The sequence below is a fragment of the Tupaia chinensis genome, unplaced genomic scaffold (genome assembly GCF_000334495.1).
Source record: "Tupaia chinensis unplaced genomic scaffold, TupChi_1.0 Scaffold144737_1, whole genome shotgun sequence".
Lineage (NCBI taxonomy): Eukaryota > Metazoa > Chordata > Mammalia > Scandentia > Tupaiidae > Tupaia > Tupaia belangeri.
Genome location: NW_006204597.1, coordinates 369,056 through 390,549, shown reverse-complemented (window position 1 = coordinate 390,549; position 21,494 = coordinate 369,056). Strand labels below are relative to the sequence as shown.

General features: G+C 35.5%; 1 pseudogene; it reads left to right on the top strand.

Moving 5' to 3' along the window:
* The first annotated feature begins 10,266 nt into the window (after positions 1-10,266).
* On the top strand, positions 10,267-11,754 carry LOC102491162 (elongation factor 1-alpha 1 pseudogene; annotated as a pseudogene).
* The last annotated feature ends 9,740 nt before the right edge of the window (positions 11,755-21,494 follow it).

The following is a 21,494-nucleotide window of genomic DNA, read 5'->3' as shown; positions in this document are numbered from 1 at the left end:
GGCTTTGCAAGTCTGCGCATATAAGCCCGCAATAATGACTATATAATGCTTATCAACAGCTACCAATGAGCATAAGATGAATTCTGATCTTATAGATGTTGAGATGTGAGAAAATTACATGTATTTTTTAATTGATGAAATAAAGTGTAAGAGTGCCTTTCTTCCAGTTACAAAAAAACTCTAATCAAATAATTCAAAGCCACATTATTTTATTAAAATACATCTGTTGGAAAATAGACAATTCTCTCTGAATATGACTCTCCACAATTTTCTTCTTTCTTTCTTTCTTCTTTCTTTCTTTCTTTCTTTCTTTCTTTCTTTCTTTCTTTCTTTCTTTCTTTCTCTTTCTTTCTTTTTCTACCTTTCTTTTTCTTTCTTTCTCTCTCTCTCTTTTTCTTTCTTTCTTTCTACCTTTTTTGCTTTTTTTTTTAGAGGTTTTTGCCTTAGGGCATGTGTGCTAACTAGGGGAGAGAGAGAGAGAGACAGGGACAGTGAGAGGGAAAATGAAATATAACCCCCAAGGGGTATGGCCATGCCACAGTCCCCTCTCCTCCATTCTCCTCTAGGGATCTTAGGCACGCACACACACACACACATGCCCAGTGTGATTTTCAAGCTCAGTCTGAAAATGAACCACGGTTGGCCACGTGGGAGTCCAGCGACACAAGTGCAATGCCATCTGCTATTCCCTATTTTCTTTCTTAGTCTTCATTACAAAGGCAGCTCATTCCCACCAAATGCTTTCTAGATGTTTGTGTGAATGCATTTTTAAAAAAACTAACTCTCATAATTAATTTATAATCATCTGACTAGTTATTACCAATAGATTGTTAGTAAAAGAGAGGGGCCTCCTCTGGGTTAAACTTAAGACCTAGGGTGCCCCTACTTCCTTCCCTTCTACTCTTGTGGAGACTTTGAAATCCACACAGAAGGTAAGAAAACACAATTGAAGAAGCCTGATAGCATCATAAAAATATGAGATTATTTTAGATTTGGATACATACATATATATACATATATACATATATGCATACATATATGTATACGTATGTATATGTGTATATGTATATATATACACACACATATATGTATATACACACATATACATGAAAATGGAATTAACATATGAGTTTATTTTGGCACAAAATATTTTAAAACCCATGCAAGTATCTGGATATTTGAAATAAGAAATGGTTTAACTCCCTAGCTGTTTATATGTACATCGTACCTTCTGGTTCTGCTTCCAGACAACAACAACAACAAAGAACATAAGAAAATTAAAACAATTATTTAAAATTTTTAAATATAAAATGTTATATTGTAAGAAAAGTGATAAGCACCTATATATAATGATGAGATTTCTATTTCTTTATTCCAAGCCTCAGAAGTTAATATAATTTTTTAATTGTTTTAGCCTCCAATACTTTTATTCCTTAGCTCACTCTTCCTGTCCCAAATACAGCTATAAATCATTAAATAAGTAATGCTGTTGGCTCTACCATATTCCCCTTGTGTTTCCAAACTTTTTTCTTTTACTTTTTCTTTTTTGAGAGATTTTTGCTATTCAGCACATGAGCTCATCAGAGAAATAGAGACAGGGAAATAGAAGCAGGAAATGACCCTTCTGGGGAGAATGTCACACTAATCCCTTAATCCCTTCTTTCTCTTCCATTTTCTTCTTGGGATTTTGGGCATGCATGTACAGGCACCCAGCATGAGTTTCAAGCTGCAGAGACTTGAACTTGGTTGACCATGTGGGAGTCCAATGCCTTCATCACTATGCCACCTGCTACGTACGCCCTGCCCCCAAAGTTTTCTTAGTTGGCATCCAAGTCAACATTACTTAACACCAGCATGGTAACTTCAGCTGCCTGAAGCTCCAACAACATGGTGATGTACCACCTGATCCAGCCTTTTTTTTTTTTTTTTTTTTTTGAGAGGTTTTTGCTATAGGGCATGTGCACTTACCAGACAGACAGAGAGAGACAGAGAGACAGAAAGCAAGAAATCACCCCCTAGGGGGGGATGGTCACGCCGCAATCCCTTCTTCTCCATTCTCCTCTCAGGATCTTGGGCACACATTCACATGTGCCCAGCGTGAGTTTTAAGCCACTGGGTCCGGGACATGAACCGTGGTTGACTACGTGGGAGTCCAGCGACATAGCCATTATGCTAACTGCTGGTCCCCGGCCTTTTTGTTCCACTCTGAAGAGCCTCCCTAGAGAGAAGCTGGAGATTGTGAGCCTCTGGCAACACCCCTGGTCCAAGATAACTAGGGTAGAAATATGGAAACCACTCAGACCGATGGAGTTGGAGAGCTGAAGGGTCTTTCTGTCAGTAGCATCAACTTGGTTGACAAAGAGGCTTTTAAAAGTGTGATGCCGGACTGAATGCAGAGATGGATGGAACCCAGTGTGCAACTGTTGGGACTGACAGCCAGAAGTGCGGTCCAGAGAAGCTTGTCCCCTTCTCTCTATCAACGCCTTTGCACCAGGGACTCCTGCTTTCTCTTGTTGAAGAAATTTTGAGATACTTTAGAGAACTATGGTAATTACCAATAGGCATATAGAAATTTGAAATGTATCTTTCATAGGCTATTTAATATTGCCCTAACAATTTGAATTTTAAATCATGTTTAGATGACAAGAATACCACTAATACTTTGAAACTACCCATCATCGTCAGGACAATTACATCATTGTAAAAGTCTTGAAATAGCATTTTATGACTTTTGACTAAACCATTGCTGATTTTCTTCTAGGCTTTGTTCTCCAGTTTTAAAGATTTTGGTCTTGAGCTGCTGATAAATTCATGTACCTACTATTTGAACAGAATTCCAACATGTTTCCTGACTTTTAAGCATATTTCCTTAGCATTTCTTTGATTTATTAAAGCTAAATCTGCTTTCCTTGAAATTGAAAAATATAGTAAAAAATACATAGCGAATGACTGTAGTAAACGATATAGCATCAGCTAGGTGCTACCTTATAGTATATTCATTCTGCTCAGAGTTTCATGCCTAAAGTCAGACATGTATTCTATAGATATGTATATATCAGCAGATCTTACTATTAAAAAGTAGTTAGATTATTTAAGAAATTTTGTGAATCAATAAAATGTATGGGGGAAGAAATGGAAAACAACTGTGGACACCTTACATGGTGTGGGAGGAAGGTGGGAAACAGCAGAGTGTGAGAAATAGTGGGAAAAAAACATATATATATGAAACTAAAAATAGAAAATTATTGATGATAACATGTATGATTAAGCCACTATGCAGCATATTCTGGATGGGAAATCGCATTCTGTATGCTGTGATAATGCTAAGTGAATGAGTGTAAAGTAATTAATTAAAAACAAATAAATGATAAAACATTAAGTGCAAAAAAAGTCATGATAAAATTTTCTATGTTTTTCTATGTATTACGACTTTCCTGATGACCCAATAGTAATTTTACTATAAGTTCCTGCCTTAGATGACAAGAATATCACTAATACTTTGAAATTACCCATCATTAACTTTAAGGACAATTATTTACTAGACTTAAGGCATTTATAAGTTTAAGGCTATTTTGAGTAACTTACAGTGCATAAACCATTTATTATTGACTTAATTCACTTTGTGGCAAATTTTGTGATTAATCTGAAGTGATAATGAGTTTACAATAGATTCAGAATATGATTAATGCAATATTCATTCTGATAGTAACTTCCAATCCTGCGAATATTAGCAAATTGCAGCATTATATGTAAAAAGTTTGATCTGATAGCAATTTAAATGTAAATTATTGATCTAGGCAGAAGGTTATAACTTAGGGCCATTCTTGACTTTTACTAAATAAAATAATTTTGCACTAAAAATCTAAAATAAAATACCCAGCCTATATTGGTAGCCATCAATATTTTAGTAAAGGAATTAAATCTCCTTCATCTCACAATTTGTAAGATATAATAATCTAAATGAATTCCAATTGCTAATTGGAACTTAGATTAAAATGGAAAGAAAGATGCTTTTTTTGTAGTGTGTGTAGAGAAAATTTTACTGAAGATTTTATACTTCTAAGGAGTGAATCACTTATTTCTTCATGAGTGAAAGCAAGTGAGAAAGAGAGAGACACACATCTCTACCAAGGTATAAACCTATTCACTTCCAGCATCTGCCTACCCCAGATCATGGGCACCTTCCTGTCCATTAGGGAGGTCTCCAGACCAGAGCTTGGAAACTTTCTGTGTGGGCCAGCCTTGCATTGTGTTTTACCACTGTGCTACTGTTAGGTTTCCTAAAAGCGATATATAGTCTCAATTTTCTATATGTTGGCCTTAAGTTTTTTTTTTTTTTTGTTTGTTTGTTTGTTTTTTATAAGACCCTAGGAACTAGAAACAATTTTTAGATTTTTTTTAAAAGACAATATAAAGTTTGTGAATATATTTGTTAAATCTTCTGAACTTGAAGAAATTGTTTTGATATATTCTCTTCCTTTTTGGGAATAAAATGTATAGCCATTTAAGCCTTGCCAAAGTAAAATAAAAATATAATCAGTATCTGATTGATTAATTAATCTCAAAATGTAGTCATTGATCGATGGACTACTTTCCATTATTTGAACCATTAAGAGTACTGAGATACAAAATCATGTCAAATGCATGTCCTGATCCTTCCTCCCTTACATTGCTGAGATATTTAAGGAATCTTACATTGGAAGCCGATTTTTAAAATAACGACAAATTCTGCTAGATCGCTGGTCAGAAACTGCATATGAATGCAAGGCTGCCAGATGGTAGTTAACGATCAGGGGCTGGTGATTCCCTCCAAATATTTGTCAGACTCATAAAGCGAAGTGTTATACCTCTGTTCAGTCCTCATCACTCACAGCTGAATTCCCTGCTGTCAAATAAAATTCAATCCTTCAATATTATTCTTTTTTTGTACATAAATATTTTTGCTAAATTCTTTCTTCCTGCTTTCACCATTTTCTAGACCTGATGCTCAGGGCCACATGTCAGCCTTAGATTTCTAACTTTTGTTTGTGTACTGTCTCTTTTGTACTAAAGTCTGTGATTACTCTGTAGATTCTGATATGTAATAATTTTTATGAACTGCAAAATCAATGTGTGTTAATTATGAAAAACAACAAATGCAGATAAGATAAAATGAAAAATATCTATCAACTCTGTACTCTGTATTCAACTATTGCTATATTTTCTGGTATTTGTTTCTCTACTATTTGCACATTTCTCTGTAAATCTACCTATAAATCTCACTCCCTATTATATAATCATGTAATTTAATATCAACATAGAAGCTTATTTTTATCTTAGAAATATCTATACAATATTTATTAAACCCTGGTCGTGGGCACTTGGATTATTTTCAAATGTTAATTTTATAAAAAATATGTAATGATAAAACTGTGTTTTCATTCTGTCTCCCTGATTAACTTTTAGAAGGATTCTGTATTAAAAGATACAAACATTTGGAAACATTTCAAAACTGCACCTTAAAATATCTGCAGTGGTGAAGGAAAAACCAAATAGACACAGGAAAGCCCAATGAGTGGGAAAATTATCCAGTCACACTTCCCTAGCAAAACTATGTTTTAACTCTGCTCCACGTCTCTCAGTCTTCTTTACCATGCCATTTGGATTGTCATTAGACAAAGTTGTCACACCGGATGTGTGCTTATGTGATATTTTGTAACCAAATTTTTAAAGTGAAAACAGTTTAATACATTCACATACTGATGCACACTTCTTATAATTGCGTTTTTAATTCATGTTATATCATTTCAAAGTAGCAAATGTATTTAACTACTAATTGCCTAGGTTATTTCAGCTGAACACTGTGATTGTGTGCTACAACTTTGCAAACATTTATGATTGAATAGTACAGGGGCAGTACATGTCCTTGTGGTTATCTCATTGTTCTATCACAATGAGAGTAGTTCTGCTTGGAGATTTTCTGAGTCACTGTTCACTATTTGCTTAAATATCTAAATAAATACTGCCAAAGTGCACTTAAAAATAACTTAGAGTGATTTATGTTCCGATTAATAGATAATTTCCTCATTTTCTTAGCAAAACAGTCTAACAAGAGTTTTAAACGTGTGTAATACTTGAAAAAGGAGAAATAATGTGTAACAATTACTTTAATTTGTAATCTTTGGCTATTAGACTATTAGGTAGTAGGAACTGTAGATATGTACTATCATACCAGTCTTTTGGAAGAGAATTTAATAACAGAGCTTCCTTTATAATCATGCATAAGGGAACCATAAAGGATAGTTCAGTACCTGGAAACTATTAAAAGCAGTCATTGAAAACACAGATCTATGGCTGCAGTCTTAAATGAACAAAAGAGACCGAACAACAAAACTCAGAGCCATGGAGCTGTGTGGAGAGATCGCCTAGTAGATTCTATGGCCCAAGTACAGCTATCTCTGGGTGACCTGAGGAGAAAGAGACAACAGTACTGTGACCCCTTCCTCATCTTCTAGTGTTCATACTAGCCACACTCCATCTGAAGTCAGTGAGTAAGAGAACTTAGGCATGGTAAAACTGCGCTCCATGTAGATCTTCAGAGTTATCTATCTAGTAGTTATCTGGCATGAAGATCTTACTTCAAGTCTTCTAGTGATTTTTTTTTTTGTCTAAGCCTTTATTGTAGTTATTTGTATGTCAAATGCAATTGCCTTTCACAAAAAATATGATGCAAATATTTTCCTCAATGTATAATGTTTTAGTTTTCTTGCTTTCTTTCATATAGAAGCCACTCATTTTATGTTGCCAAGTGACTGTTTTCTTCATGATATCTGTCTTTGGTAGCAAAGAAAGAAAAATACACACACATGTGTAAACAATTATGCCTTACTTCACTATTATTTTAGTTGTTATATTGAGTTGTCAGAAAAGTCATTATATATTTTTCTATGGTTTTCTTTGAAAAAATGTACATCATGACTTTTCCAATGACCCAATATATAAACATTTCATTTTTCTCAAATACTTATGGCATATGTTCAGAGATAGATTTTCCCCCAGAATTTATCAGTTATGTATTTATATCTAGACCTCTACGCACATTTTGAACTGTATTGAAAGCTACATCTTTATCTCTTTATCCATCTCTATTACCTTATCAGCATCCGTATACATTTATCTAAAATAAAAAAAGGAGAGAGGAAACAAAAATATATTTCTATAAAGTATAAGCATATATAGATGCTTATTTCTCTCTTTCTTCTTTCTCATGGAAGAAATAAAGCAGTAACATTTTTCAAAAATAAGATAATGGACCTTGATATAAGACGTCACTAAGATAAATTATACACTTCCTAGACTCTCTTTTAAAAACTGTTTATTTGAAAGGCAATATCAGGCAAACATACTATTAAATATAATTTTTTTTTGAGAGCGAGATTTTTGCTTGCTATAGGGCATGTGCACTTACCAGAGAGACAGAGAGTCATAAACCAAGTAATCACCTCCCCAGGGAAGATGGCCACGCTGCAACCCCTTCTCCTCCACTCTCCTCTTGGGATTTTAGGCATGCATGCACATGCACCCAGTGTGAGCTTCAAGCCACCAGATCTGGCATGGTTGACTACATGGGACTCCAATGCCATAACCACTAAGTAACCTGTTTTTATCTAAATAGCTTTTTAGTTACTTCATTTTGAAGGAAAGTTAGAAAATGATGCTAGAAAGCTATTAATTTATTATATCTGATTGCTAATATTTTTTTAAATACTTAAAAACTTCAAGTAGGATCATTTCTAAAAAAAAGTAAAATTGATAAAATATATAATAGCAATTTTTAGATATCACCAAGATTCATACTTACCTATGAGTAAAGAACTTTGTGAACATGGATATGTTCTCCACAATTTCTTGATGGTTTCATTTCTGAAATTGAACTGTTGACATACGGTTATTTACCTAGTTTACTTCAAAATAATTAAAAAGCCAAAGCTTTTTAATCTTATATTTATTAATTTGGAAATGGGTGGACCAATCGCTTTTTTCTCTTTATAATTCACAAAAAGATGCTAACATTTAATCATTTATTGATCCCATTCACAAATCTAAGTTTGTACTGATATTTTTGCTCTATAGCCAATGTCTTGAGTAACCTTTTTCCAGTGATAATTTAATCTTTCCATTTTTGTTCTCAAAATATCTACCACAATAATTTTTGTCATGTCAATTGTAAAATCACTGCAATAGGCTCATATTAACAAGTGTTCATACTTATATGAATTTTACTCTCAAAGTCAATATTGTAAAAATTTTACATCCATTAAGTAGTTACAAGGAAACTAAAGTATTAAAAAGGTAAATGACCGGGACCAGCAGTTAGCATAATGGCTATGTTGCTGGACTCCCACGTAGTCGACTGCAGTTCTTGTCCCGGACCCGGTGGCTTAAAACTCACGCTGGGCGTGTGTGCGTGCGTGCCCAAGATCCCGAGAGGAGAATGGAGGAGAAGGGATTGTGGCGTGGCCATCCCCCCTGGGGGGTGATTTCTCACTTTCTGTTTCTGTCTCTGTCTGTCTGGCCAGCGCATGCGCCCTGTAGCAAAAACCTCTACAAAGAAAAAAAAAAAAGGTGAATGACCTATTTAGTGGTAAAGGACCACCAAACAACAGCTCAGATTGGACAACTTCCAGGTACCATCTACTTCTCCAGACACTATTCCTGTCCCAACAAAAGTGCTCTGCTGTGGGTATTCATTCCTTTGTGATGTTTTTCTTCTTTCTGTATTATTAATTATGGCATTTGTCTTTATAAATTACTTTCCCTTCATTTTTTTTATCAGTGTATGACCCATGACCTTGTATTAATGTTCTTCATGGGCCAATCAGGTAGAATGGTAATTTAGACAGCTGAATCCCACATGGCCAGCTTTCTAGTATGAGTCTTGGATCCAACAAGTTGCCAGGCATGTATGCATGTGTGACCAAAGTTCTGAGAGAAGAGTGGAGATGAAGAATAGATTGCACAATGGTCATTAACCTTGAGGGGTGCTTTCTCACTTTCTGTCTCTATTTTTCTCTCTGTCTCTCTCTGGCAAACACACACAAAATAAATGTGTGTGTGTGTGTGTGTGTGTGTGTGTGTGTGTAATGTCTTATTGCAGTCATTTCTCCAATTTTTACCACTGCATGCCAATCATATATTTTGAAATGTTTTGTATTTGTGATGGTTTGTATATCCCCTCCAAACTCTGGATGATGTCAATGTGATAGAATCATGAGATGGGCCTTTAAAAGATGATAAGGTGATACTTTTTTATGACTGGAACTAAAGCCTTATAAAAGAGCCTTTATAGAACTGGCCCTGTATCATAGTGGTAAAGCACTGTGTATAGTTAAGTCAGATCCCTTACAGTCAGCATGGCTTGGATCCCAGCCTCATTGGCTAGAAAAGCACATGGGATCCATGTACATGTGTCTCCCAAATCCTTACAGAATGGAGAAGTGGAGGAAAAAGGATCATGGCATGACCACACTTTATTGGATTATTTTTTCTCTCTCTCTCTCTCTCTCTCTCTCATGCATGTGCCCTCTGGCTTTTGGAAAAAAATATATAAAAAGGTATTATAAAATGCTGAGATCTTGTTTTTAGACTCCTACAGTTTTAGGACACAGCATTTCTCCTCTCCAGAAGATACATTCTTCAGAAGACAATCAAACCTGCCAATACCTTGATCTTGGACTTCCTAGTCTCCAAAACTACATGAAAATAAGCTTTTGATTTTAAGTTATTCAATCTTGGGCGAGCTGGTGGCATGTTGGGTAAGGAAATTGGATTCCACATGGCCAACTTCATGGTTCAAGTCTAAGATGTCAGTTTGAAAAACATACCAAGTGAGACAGTGTGTGTGTGTGTCCAAAATCTCAAAGGAGAATAGAGAAGAAGGGACAGTGGCATGACCATTCACTGTGAAAGGATGCCTGCTCACTTTCCTTTCCTCTCTCTTACTGTCTTTCTCCAGCAAGCACATATACCCACTAGCAAATTGAAACATAAATAAATAAAATCAATAACTCAATCTCAGGTATTATGTTATACCATCACATACACCTAGACACAACTTGAAGACTTCCCATTTGGGAAGTCTTATGTCTGTTGTACAGGATGAAAGAGTTTGAAACAGGTGAACTGGACAAAGGTTCTTACAATAAAAAGGGTTCTTATATTGTTTCTTAAGTGAAATATAACTATTACCATTTTTTTTCCACGAGTTGCCACCAGAACATAGGCGTCATGAAAATCACCACTAAATCAAAGCCAAAATGGAAAAAGAAGACTCACATCAACATCATTTTCATTGGACATGTTGATTTTGGTGAATTCACCACTAACAGCAATCAGATCTACATATGTGGTGGGGATGACAAAAGAACCATCGAAAACTTTGAGAAGGAGGCTGCTGAGATGAGAAAAAGCTCCTTCAAATACGCCTGGGTCTCGGATAAACTGAAAGCTGCATGTGAGCGTGGTATCACCATTGCTATCTCCCTGTGGAAATCTGAGACCATCAAGTATTACGTGACTATTGTCAACGCCCCAGGACCCAGAGGCCTTACCAAAAATAGGATTACAGGCACAGCTCAGGCTGACTGTGCTGTCCTGATTGTTGCTGCTGGTGTTAGTGAATTCGAGGCTGGTATCTCCAAAAATAGGCAGACCCATGAGCATGCCCTTCTGGTTTACACACTGGGTGTGAAACAACTAATTGCTGTTGTTAACAAAATGGATTCTACTGAGCCACCCTACAGTCAGAAGAAATACAAGGAAATTGTTAAAGAAGTCTGCACCTACATTAAAAAAAAAAAAAAAGTGGCTACAATCCTAACACAGTAGCATTTGTGTCAATTTCTGGTTGGAATGGTGACAACATGTTGGAGACAAGTGCTAATATGCCATGGTTCCAGGGGTGGAAAGTCATCCGTAAAGATGGCAATGCCCGAGTAACTAGGCTGCTTGAAGCTCTAGGTTGCATCTACCAACTCATCCAACTGATGAGCCCTTGCATCTGCCCCTCCAGGATATGTACAAAACTGGTGGTATTGGACTGTCCCTTTGGGTCAAGTAGAGTCTGAGGTGCTCAAACCCGGTATGGTGGTCACCTTTACACCAGTCAGTGCGACAACTGAAGTAAAGTCTGTTGAAACTCACCAGGAAGCTTTGAGTGAAGCCCTTCCTGGAGACCATGTGGACCTCAATGTCAAGAACGTGTCTGTCAAAAATGTTCAGCTTGGCAATGTTGCTGGTGACAGCAAAAATGACCCACTAATGAAAGCAGCTGGCTTCACTGCTCAGGTGATTAGCCTGACCCATCCAGGCCTAATCAGTTTTGGTTCTGTTCCTGTTGTGGATTGTCACACAGCTCACTTTGCTTGCAAGGTTGCTGAGCTAAAGGAAAAGATTGATCACTGTTCTGGTAAAAAGCTGGAAGATGGCCTTACATTTTTGAAATCTGATGATGCTGCCATTGTTCATATGGTTCCTGACAAGCCCATGTGTGTTGAGAATTTCTCTGACTATCTTCCTCTGGGTCATTTTGCTGTTTGTGATATGAGATAGACAGTTGTCGTGGATATCATCAAAGCCATGGACAAGAAGCTTGCTGGAACTGGCCAGGTCAGCACGTTTGCCCAGAAAGCTCAAAAGGCTAGGGGAATATCCCTAATTCCTGCCACCCCAGTGGTAAAACAGTCTCAGGACTGTCTCTCTCAATGGACCATTTAAGTTTAATAGTGAAAGACTGGTTAATGATGACAATATATCATAAAACCTTCAGAAGAAAAGTCTTCCGTTCTGTGAACCAGTGTGTGTGTGTATGTGTGTGTGTGTGTGTGTGTGTGTGTGGCAGTTTTAAGTTCTTAGCTTTTAAAATCAGTACTTTCTAATAGAAACAACTTCACCAAAAATAGGTCTAGAAATTTGAGAACCATTAAAACAAAGTTAAATGAGAAAAAAATAAATATAACTATTATCATTTGCAATGAGTTATATGTTTCTCAGATAACTACAAAAATAATGAAATGAGGGACTGGTGGGTAGAACGGTGATTACAGGTGCTGGACTTCCACATGGCTGACCACGGTTAGAGTCCCTGACCTAGTGGCTTGCTTTCTCACTTTCTCTCTCTCCTTCTCTCTCAAACTCTGTCCTTCTCTGGTCAAATTCAAATAAATAAATAAATAAATAAATAAATAAATAAAAGCTAAGTAAAATCATTCTAAAAATAATAATGAAATGAATTATAGAAATAAAAACTAATAAAAAAGTAAAGAATAAAAGTTCTCAAGTTATTTAAAAGAGAGATTATCATTTTTCTGTCTTTAGCTCTTCTCATTTTGTCTTTAACATTTTGCATTCAATCTGACACAATGTAGAAATAAATAACTTTGTTAATGAAACTAAATATCAAAATAAATAACTGCTTTCTAAATAAAATGAATGTCCAAATAAAAATTCCAGTTATAAATAATAAAGTACATTTTAAAATTAAAAGGAAATGAGAAAAATGAAAGATTATTTGCTAATAACGTATCAAGCAGAGGGAAAAGGAGACAAAACCAATCGAGATTGGCATATTTTGGGCTGAACAGTTCTTATTGACTATATTCCTGTAGCTCTTAATGATTAGCGATTTAAAACCAGAAGGCCTGCCCACGGCACAGATGGTAAGGCACAGCTGCTCAATCCTGATTCTGTATAGGAGGGCCCAGGCTTCAGATCCTGGTTAGCATGAATAAGCTGGTGTGGCCTTTACGCTGGGGATCTGAAAGGCAGGGGTAGGATCAGGGTCTCATGAGTCACTCTGAGATCTCTCTCTTGCACTCTCTCTCTTTACCTCTCTCTGTCTCATAAAACAAAGAAATAAGCAAACTTTCTTTTCAAATGCAAAAAAAAATCAACATGATAGCTTCTGTGTGTCTAGTGGTAGAAGTATTGCTGAACTTGTATATGTCATAGATACATTTGCTTGTATTTTTATAACTCTATAAATACTTATTTTATTTACCTATTTGTATATACAGCACTACCTGTAATATACTGAAATACACTGAATTCATTGGAAATAATTAAAATTTGAAATAGTTAACATATCATCAGAGATAATTTACTGATTAATGTGACATTTCTATTTTTTTCAGAGGTCCAGAAGTATATGACATAAAATGCTTAATATTTGTGACCAATTTTGAACTATTTAATATACTCTGCTTCTGTTTAACTATATGTGGATGAAAAATTTATGTCTTTGATTACCTGCATTTGCAATTGATCAGAAAGACAAATCACCAAGTAATAACCAAAATCAATGTAGTTGGAAATGAAAGCAAAACCCTGTATCTTTTGCCATTTAATTCTGGGTCCCTATCTGCTTTTTAATACAGTGACTCTTGATGTATTGTGTTTCTTGGATACTTACTCATAACAAAAACATATGAGAAAAATTAAATATTGATGTTCACAGTAGGATAGTTGCAATAATTCACAAGTTTTTACCAAATAAGCAATATTTCTACTTGCCAGATATTCGGTGTTGATGAAAGATCATATTTCTTCTCTCTCCAAAGGAAATGTAAAAAGTCATTTTAAACTATATTTAGCTGTTATGGAACTATTTACTTCTTTTTTTTTTTTCAAAAACATATAGATATGAAATACAACAAAGATGTTGACAAAGTTGGTTTTTCCTTGTGACAGTCAATAATCTCAATGTTTTAAGCAAGCCAGATTGCATTTTAGAAACAAGATTTTATTCTCCAATATTTGAAACGTTTGGAATATTTTATGATTGATAAAATGTTTACTTGTTTAGTAATAGATTCATCTTTCCACTCTAATGAAAAATTCAAAACACATATATAGAAATGCTCAGATCTTATGGAAGTATTGAAGTTGACACTATATTAGCAAAAAGATAAAATATTACTGACTCTATAACTTACAAATATAATTTCTCATTATCTATGGTTGCTAAAGAACAAATGTAGAACAATCCTCAGTATATATTTAAAATTTTTGAAAATTTCTACACCAATCTCTGAGTAAATATACCTTGGGATATAATATCAATGACTTAGAAACGATTTAATAAACATTACAATTCTCATGTATTTTCTATATCCTTGATTATTGCAAACTGCATGTATGCTTTGAAAAACCATAGTATAACTCACAGACACACAATAATCAAGTATAATAAAGAAAATATAAAATCCTTTAAAATAAAGTACATAAAGCTCTAATGATAAAATTGAAGTATGTAAAATGATCCTAAGATAAATATCAGCTATAAAGTCATTGCGACTGACAGCTAATACAGGCACCACTATTGGTTTTTCTCAGTGATTGACATATACATCTTTCCATAGATCGAAAAAAAGAAATAAAATGACGAAAGAAAGAAAACAAAAGAGGGAAAAAAGAGGAAAAATGGGAGAAGAAGAAAGAAAGCAAAGAACATGCTAATTTAGAAGGCAAGATCAAAAACAAATAAATAAAAAATAAATTACAATACTGAAAAGGAGGGAACATGTCAAACAAAAGTTATTGAAAAAATGTATAGCCACTTGAAATTTGCTGATGAACAAATACGCTTCTTTTTAGAAATACTTGATGAAAGAAACAGCACCATGTTCAAAAGGAAAGGCAATAGATGTGGTACACCATCAACCCTTGACCTCTGCAACTTCCTGACTGCTTAAGCCAGAACGAGATGGATTGGGTTGTCTAGAAACTCATGATGCATTTTTGGATAGAAACACATAGAAAACATATATCAAGACTTTCTGACAACCCAGTATATATATTTCAAATAAATTAAATACGAATGTTTATGATGCGTATCAAGTAATGACACAAAGAACAATTAAACAAGAGGATTAGATTTTAGGATAGCAAAGCATAACTTCAAAAATATCCATGAAAAGATACCATGAAAAGGTTTAATCTGACATAGTCATTGGGAGAGAATAAAATGATAATGAGAAAGGAACTGTGAAAACATGTAATTAAAATAGTAAATGATAAGTATACTAAGTGTGTACAGTGTGGCAGGATTTACTGTAAGTACCTTGCTCTCATTACCAGTTTAGTATTTATAAGATTATTAAGGGCACATAATATTGCTCTTGTCTTTCTCTTTTTTGCTTTTTCAAGTTTGCCAGAGGGTACATGTGCTTACTGAAGAGAGAGATGAGGAGAGAGAGAGAAAGTGAGAAAGCGCCCTCCCACCCCAGGGAAATGATCATGCTGCAATTTCATCTCCATTTTTCCCTCCTTTCAGGACTTCAGGCGCACTCACACACACACACAACATGTTTCCCAAGCCTCTGGGTTTGGGACACGGGCCATGCAGTCGGCCATGGGGAATCTAGCCTCCTTAACAACCATGCCACTGAGCAGTCCTGTCTCATGAGCATAAAGCAACACAGGATTGAGATGGAATAATCTGCCCTAAATAGTTGAGCATTTAAATGTTAAATTGAGGATTCAAACTCAAGCTAATAACTTTGCTCTCTAAACCACACTGCTACAATGCATAGGTATTGCACACAGGGATAAAAAGACATCATAAAAGTAAATGGGAGGTTAAAGGTGTACATTTTATTCTAAACATTCACATGAGGTAAGAAAGAAATATTAGGATAAAAATAGGTTGAATCCAGCTTCTCCAGAACCATTTAAGACAAAATAAGAAATTTGAATGTGAATCTATAACATAGAGGTCTTTTCATTAACAAATAGCGAGTATATTTATAGTTATTCATTTATCTCTCACATTCTTTTATGCATTTCTTCACACACTCAGTTGTTTACTAAGTTTAAAATTGTTTCTTGAATGTTTATTAGAAATAAGATACTATCTTACACATAAGGATTCTAATGTATAGACTTCTGCTGCTATAAATAATTCACAAAAATATTTTGAAAGTCAGGCAAAATTTTAAGTCTAATATGATAATAACACTATTAGGTATGCAATATTGTGCTTCTTATAGTTTTTGTAGTATATAAAGTTATTTATATCTTTATATATAAAGAATATGTGTTTGAGTACATATACAAATCACATATAAGTACATATATAATAATAGATACATGTACACTTCTTTTTCTTGAATATACTATCAGATATACACATAATTTACCAATAACATTATATAAGTATGATGGTACTTTTATTGTAGAATGATTTTGTATTTTTAGATTCATTTATTTGTTTCTTCCATGAGAGAGAGAGAGAGAGGGGGGAGAGAGAAATAGGTATCCAGTAAGATCTTTACATTCAACCTACCCTCAGCCACACCTGGACTTGACAGAAATGCCTATACACTTCATGTATTTTTCTTGTCATAGGGTGTGTACACTCACTAGGGAGAGACAGAGAAAGGGAAAGTGAGAAATCACCCCCGTGGGTGGGGGCAGGGTGGCCACACTTCAATCCCTCCTCCTCCATCCTCCTTTTGAGTTTTTGCGCATGAATGCACATTCACATGGCATGTATTTCAAGCCGCCAGTTCTGGGATTCAAATCATGTTTGGCCATGTGGAAGTCCAGTGCCTTAACCACTATGCCATCTGCTGGCCTTCCTTTTTTTTTTTTCCATGGTATGGCTACTCTCCCTCTCTTATACATGTTAAGGTCTTTTCCAGAAAAATGCAGTAAGTTATCCTAGGTTAATAAGCTAGGTTTTTTTTGGTTTTGTTTTTGTTTTTTTTAATTTTGTCAGGGGGCACTTGTGCTCACCAGAGAGACAAGAGGAAAACAAGAAAGTGTCCCTCATGGGAATGGTCACACTAGGAATTTTGTGTATTCGGGCACATAGGGACAACATGGTTTTCGACCTATAGGGTCTGGGACTTGCATCATGTTGGTATGCCATGTGGGATACAGCTCCTTTAGCCACCAAGCCATGAGCTGGCCCAAAAAACTAATTCTTACACCCCATGGTTTTCAGGAACATAGACTTTTATATATAGGGATATATACATGTCTATATTAATCTACTAGGACTGCCATAACCAAACATTACAGCGTGAATGACATAAATAATAGCAATTTATTTCCCACAGACCTGAAACCTATTTGTCCAAGATCAGTGCCAGCAGATACAGCTTCTCCTGAGGCCACGCTCTTTGCTTGTGAATGGCTCGCTTCTGTGTCCTCCTGGGACTCTTTTTCTGTCTATTTACACCCCTTATGGATCTTCCTAATCTTAGGACACCACTCACATTGGTTTAGGGCAGTACCTTTATGATTTATTTAACCTTAATTACCTCTTTAAAGTCAGTATCTCCAAATACTGTCCTACTGGGGGTTAGGACTCTAACACACAAACTTTGGAAGAACACAGTTAAATTTATAACAACTGAAAAATATGTACATGTTCAAATACAATAGATCCTTCTTATTCTCAAGAGACACCTATCCTCAGTGTATGCCTACAACTATGTAGTAGTAAGCCCTACATAGATTAAGTTTTATCAATTTGTTGACTGACTCAGTTACTACATGACTAACAGACTGGTATTATCTACAGCAGGACTCCCTAACCCCTTTGCACTGTTGCCACTCCCCTCAACCCAACTGGCAGTCCATCAGGAGGTGGGTGGTGAGCTAGTGAGTGAAACTTCATCTGTGTTTGCAGCCACTTCCCATCACTTTCCTTATGACCTGGGATCCACTCCTTTCACACCAGCAGCCATATTCGATTCTCATGGGAGCCTAAATCCTAGTGTTGTATGATTGTTTCATTTTTTTATTGCAGTGCGGTAGTGGCCGAAAAGGGGTGCATGGTGGATATGGTACACTTGTGTCATCCTGAGAACAAATCCCCTCCATGGAGGGATGGTCTTTCATGTGGCTAGTTCCAGGTGCTGGGAAGGCTGGGGACTTCTGGTCTATGGCATAAGACCAGCATCTATCTGGGTGAGATGAAACTGGAGGGCACAGCGGTCACCATGCAACCTAGAATAGCATATAATTTAAAACCTACGAGTTGTTTATTTCTGAAATTTTCTACTTAAAATTTTGTTAGCTTGGTTGACCACAGATAACTGAAATGGTAAGCAGCAAACCATGACTAACGGGGAGCTACTATAGACTTGACTATTTTTAAATGAGTTGTTAGACACGATGTATTACATCCTATTTTTTCTCACTTCATCATATTTTGTATAAAAACATTAAATGTCAATTGATTTTGATCTAATTAATTATTTGTAGTGAACAGGTAATTCTCACACTATAGAGAGTTCATAATTTATTCAGTCATCCCACTAGTGATTGGCAAAAAATATGTCGGGCACTTTTACCCTTGCAACATTTCTTCAGCAAATATTTTCTGTACTCATACTTTTATATATTGAACCTTTTAGATATTGTTTTGTTTTGTTTCGTTTTTCTATTCTCAGAAGTGAGATTGCTAGATCAAAGGCTTTGTCTATTTCAGTTTTAGAAGAAATTGCCAAATTGATTTTCAAAAAGCAGTAAAATTGGCATTTGCACCAAATATCTGGTAGTAATCCTTTTATCATAGACTCCTCAGGAACAAGATTTATAGCTCTTTATTCTATTTTTTCATCAGTCTTTTTGGTTTGTTACTTCACTATTAATTTACATTTTCATCAATACTACTAAATTTTAGCTTTTGATAATGGATTTGGATTTTTATCTCTGAAAATTGAAACATATATTTCTTCTTTCATGTTTTTACTGACATTTTATGTGTCTTTTCCTTGTTGATTTTGAATAATTCTTTGAAGATTATGAATTACTTTATAATTCTCACCTGTTTTTATATTATTTACTAGGACTATATCTCAGTAAGTCAGCCAGTAATATTCTCGGATATTTTCTGATTCAAGAGGCTGTGTTAGGATCAGAGTGTGGTATTGACTGATGGCTAGTGATAAGAAGAGAGAAAACAGCAAAACTTTTAGTGGTTACATGAGGAATGAATGATTAGAAGAATGAGACCTCAAACACATGACTTCCACCCCGAAAGGTATTTGCTACAATACGCTGCATGGAGGCTAAAAAGTTAGGTTCTAAAGTTTTGTCATGCTGGCACTTAGGAAACAAAAACCTGAGAGAGCCAGAGGGCTTGGCAAATGAATAAACAGACCAGAAAAGAAATTTCTAGAGATAATGGTAGATTAACTCTGAAGTTACACAGCTGCTTCTCACCTGGGAACACTTAGTGATTATATGGGTCCCGGCAGAGAATGCAAATCAGGTTGGTTCTGCTAAAGTAACAGAGAAGCCAGCAGTACGCATGTGGAAATGGAGGGAGGAAATTGGAGACCGAACCTCAAAGCATAGATAACCGCCGTCAAGATGTTTAGAAAATTTTTAAACACAGAATGATAAATCAGAAACCTAAACTGAAACACTCTAAAGTATAGAAATAAAACTTTTGGAGTATATCAGAGGAGGAGAGACAAAGTGCTATCATGTTCCACCTAAAAATTGCAGTTAATCACTTTTCAAATAGTGGCATTTCAAGGGTGGAATGAATTCCACCCAAAGTGCATCCCAGCCACAATCTTCCCAAATCCATGATTGGATTAACTTGATGAGATGCCCCCCAGCATGTGTATACACAAAGACACACACACACACACACACACACACACACACACACACTCTAACCTCTACTCACCTGAACTGCCAATGGGTTAAATTAAAAGAAAACAAAAGCTATGTTTATATATATTATATTAAATAATTTGGAAAAAGATGTGCCATGCTATCAATTTACTTTGTGGATCTGGGTAAGACAATGCAAATCAGGTTGGTTCTGTTAAAGTAACAGAGAAGCCAGCCGGCATGCATGTGGAAATGGAGGGAGGAAATTGGAGGAATTCTTTCACACTCGTTAACAACATTTCAGTATTTATATTACTTAGACTATCATAAACATGTGTTTGAACATAGGCTATGTTAACAGCTGTATGGCTAACTTAGCAAGAAATATAACTACTTGCTGCATGTTTAAAATGTAACATCTTATTTAAAATAATTAACAACTGAAACATTTATGGAATGTATTTCTGGACGACAGAAACATCTGTTTTATACATTTTGTTTACCAAAGTGTGAAGACAATGGTAAGGATGATGGAAATCTGACCCAACAGATATCCAATTTTAAAAGCAACAGTATACCAGAGTAGCAGTCAAGTCCTACCTGCTAAGCCAACAACTAAGAGTTGAGCTGACAATGGACTGTCTTATACTGTTTGTAAATTAGCTTTATCCCCTTGTGTAGATCTTGGCAAAGAAATTTTACAGGTGGAAGTCACTAGATATACTAGCTGGAAATGAGGGGGTTGTGAATAGAAAGAGATAGAGAAAGAAGATGCCCAAATTCTAGGGCCAGTACAGTGTATTTCTTCCCTCTTTGTTAGCTCACATAGACACTTAGATTGCTTAACTGAATGCGTTAAGAAGCATCAGTAAATACAGTTCCTACTAATAAATAAGTTATTTCAATTAAAAAATACATATAGATACAACCTTTAACTGTACGGACTAGAAAAAAAAAAGTTTTAGATATATAAAGTAAGAGGCCACCAGATGGCACAGTCGTTACATGGCTAGATTTTCACATAGGTGACAATGGTTCAAGTCTCAGGTCTGGCAGCTTGAGAATTATGTGGGGTATGTGTGCTTGTGTGCCCACAATCCTGGGGGAGAATGAAGGAAAAGGATCCATGATGTCACCATCTTTCCAGGGGGTCATTTCTCACTTTCCTCTCACATTCTCTGTCTATCTCTCTTTCCAGCAAGCACATGCACCCTAAGGCAAATACCTTTCAAAAAATATATGAAATTTATATATATATATATAATATATATATTATATATTGTTTTTGAAACATTAAAAATTGCCAGAAAGCTCCTGAAATTGCCAGAGAGGGTAGAGAGAGAGAGAGAAAGTACCCCTCCCCCAATGGAATAGGAACTTGATGAAATGTGTTTTCTCTATTTCTCCATCCCATCAAGATTTTGGACACCCATGCAAATTAGCCTGATTTTTTTTACAAGGCACTAGAATTTGAGCTGTGACCAGTCATGAGGAATTTGTCTCTCACAGCACTTAACTAGTGGCTAGCCTAAATTCCGTTTTTTGTTTTTTTTTTTTAATGAGAAATTTTTGCTATGGGGTGTGTGCACTCCCTGGAGAGACAAAGAGTGAAACAGAAAGCAAAATATCAGCCTGCAGTGGTGATGGCCATGCCACAATTCCTTCTCCTCCATTCTCCTCTTAAGATCTTGGGCATACACACACATGTGCTTGGTGTGAGTTTTAAGTCACTGAGTCTGAGACTTGAACCATGGTTGACAACATGGGAATCCAGTGATGTAGCCATTATGCTACAGAGCTCCAAAATTTATTTATATCTATTTATTTATTTATTCATTTATTTATTTATTTTATCTATTATTATCATAATCTTGTTC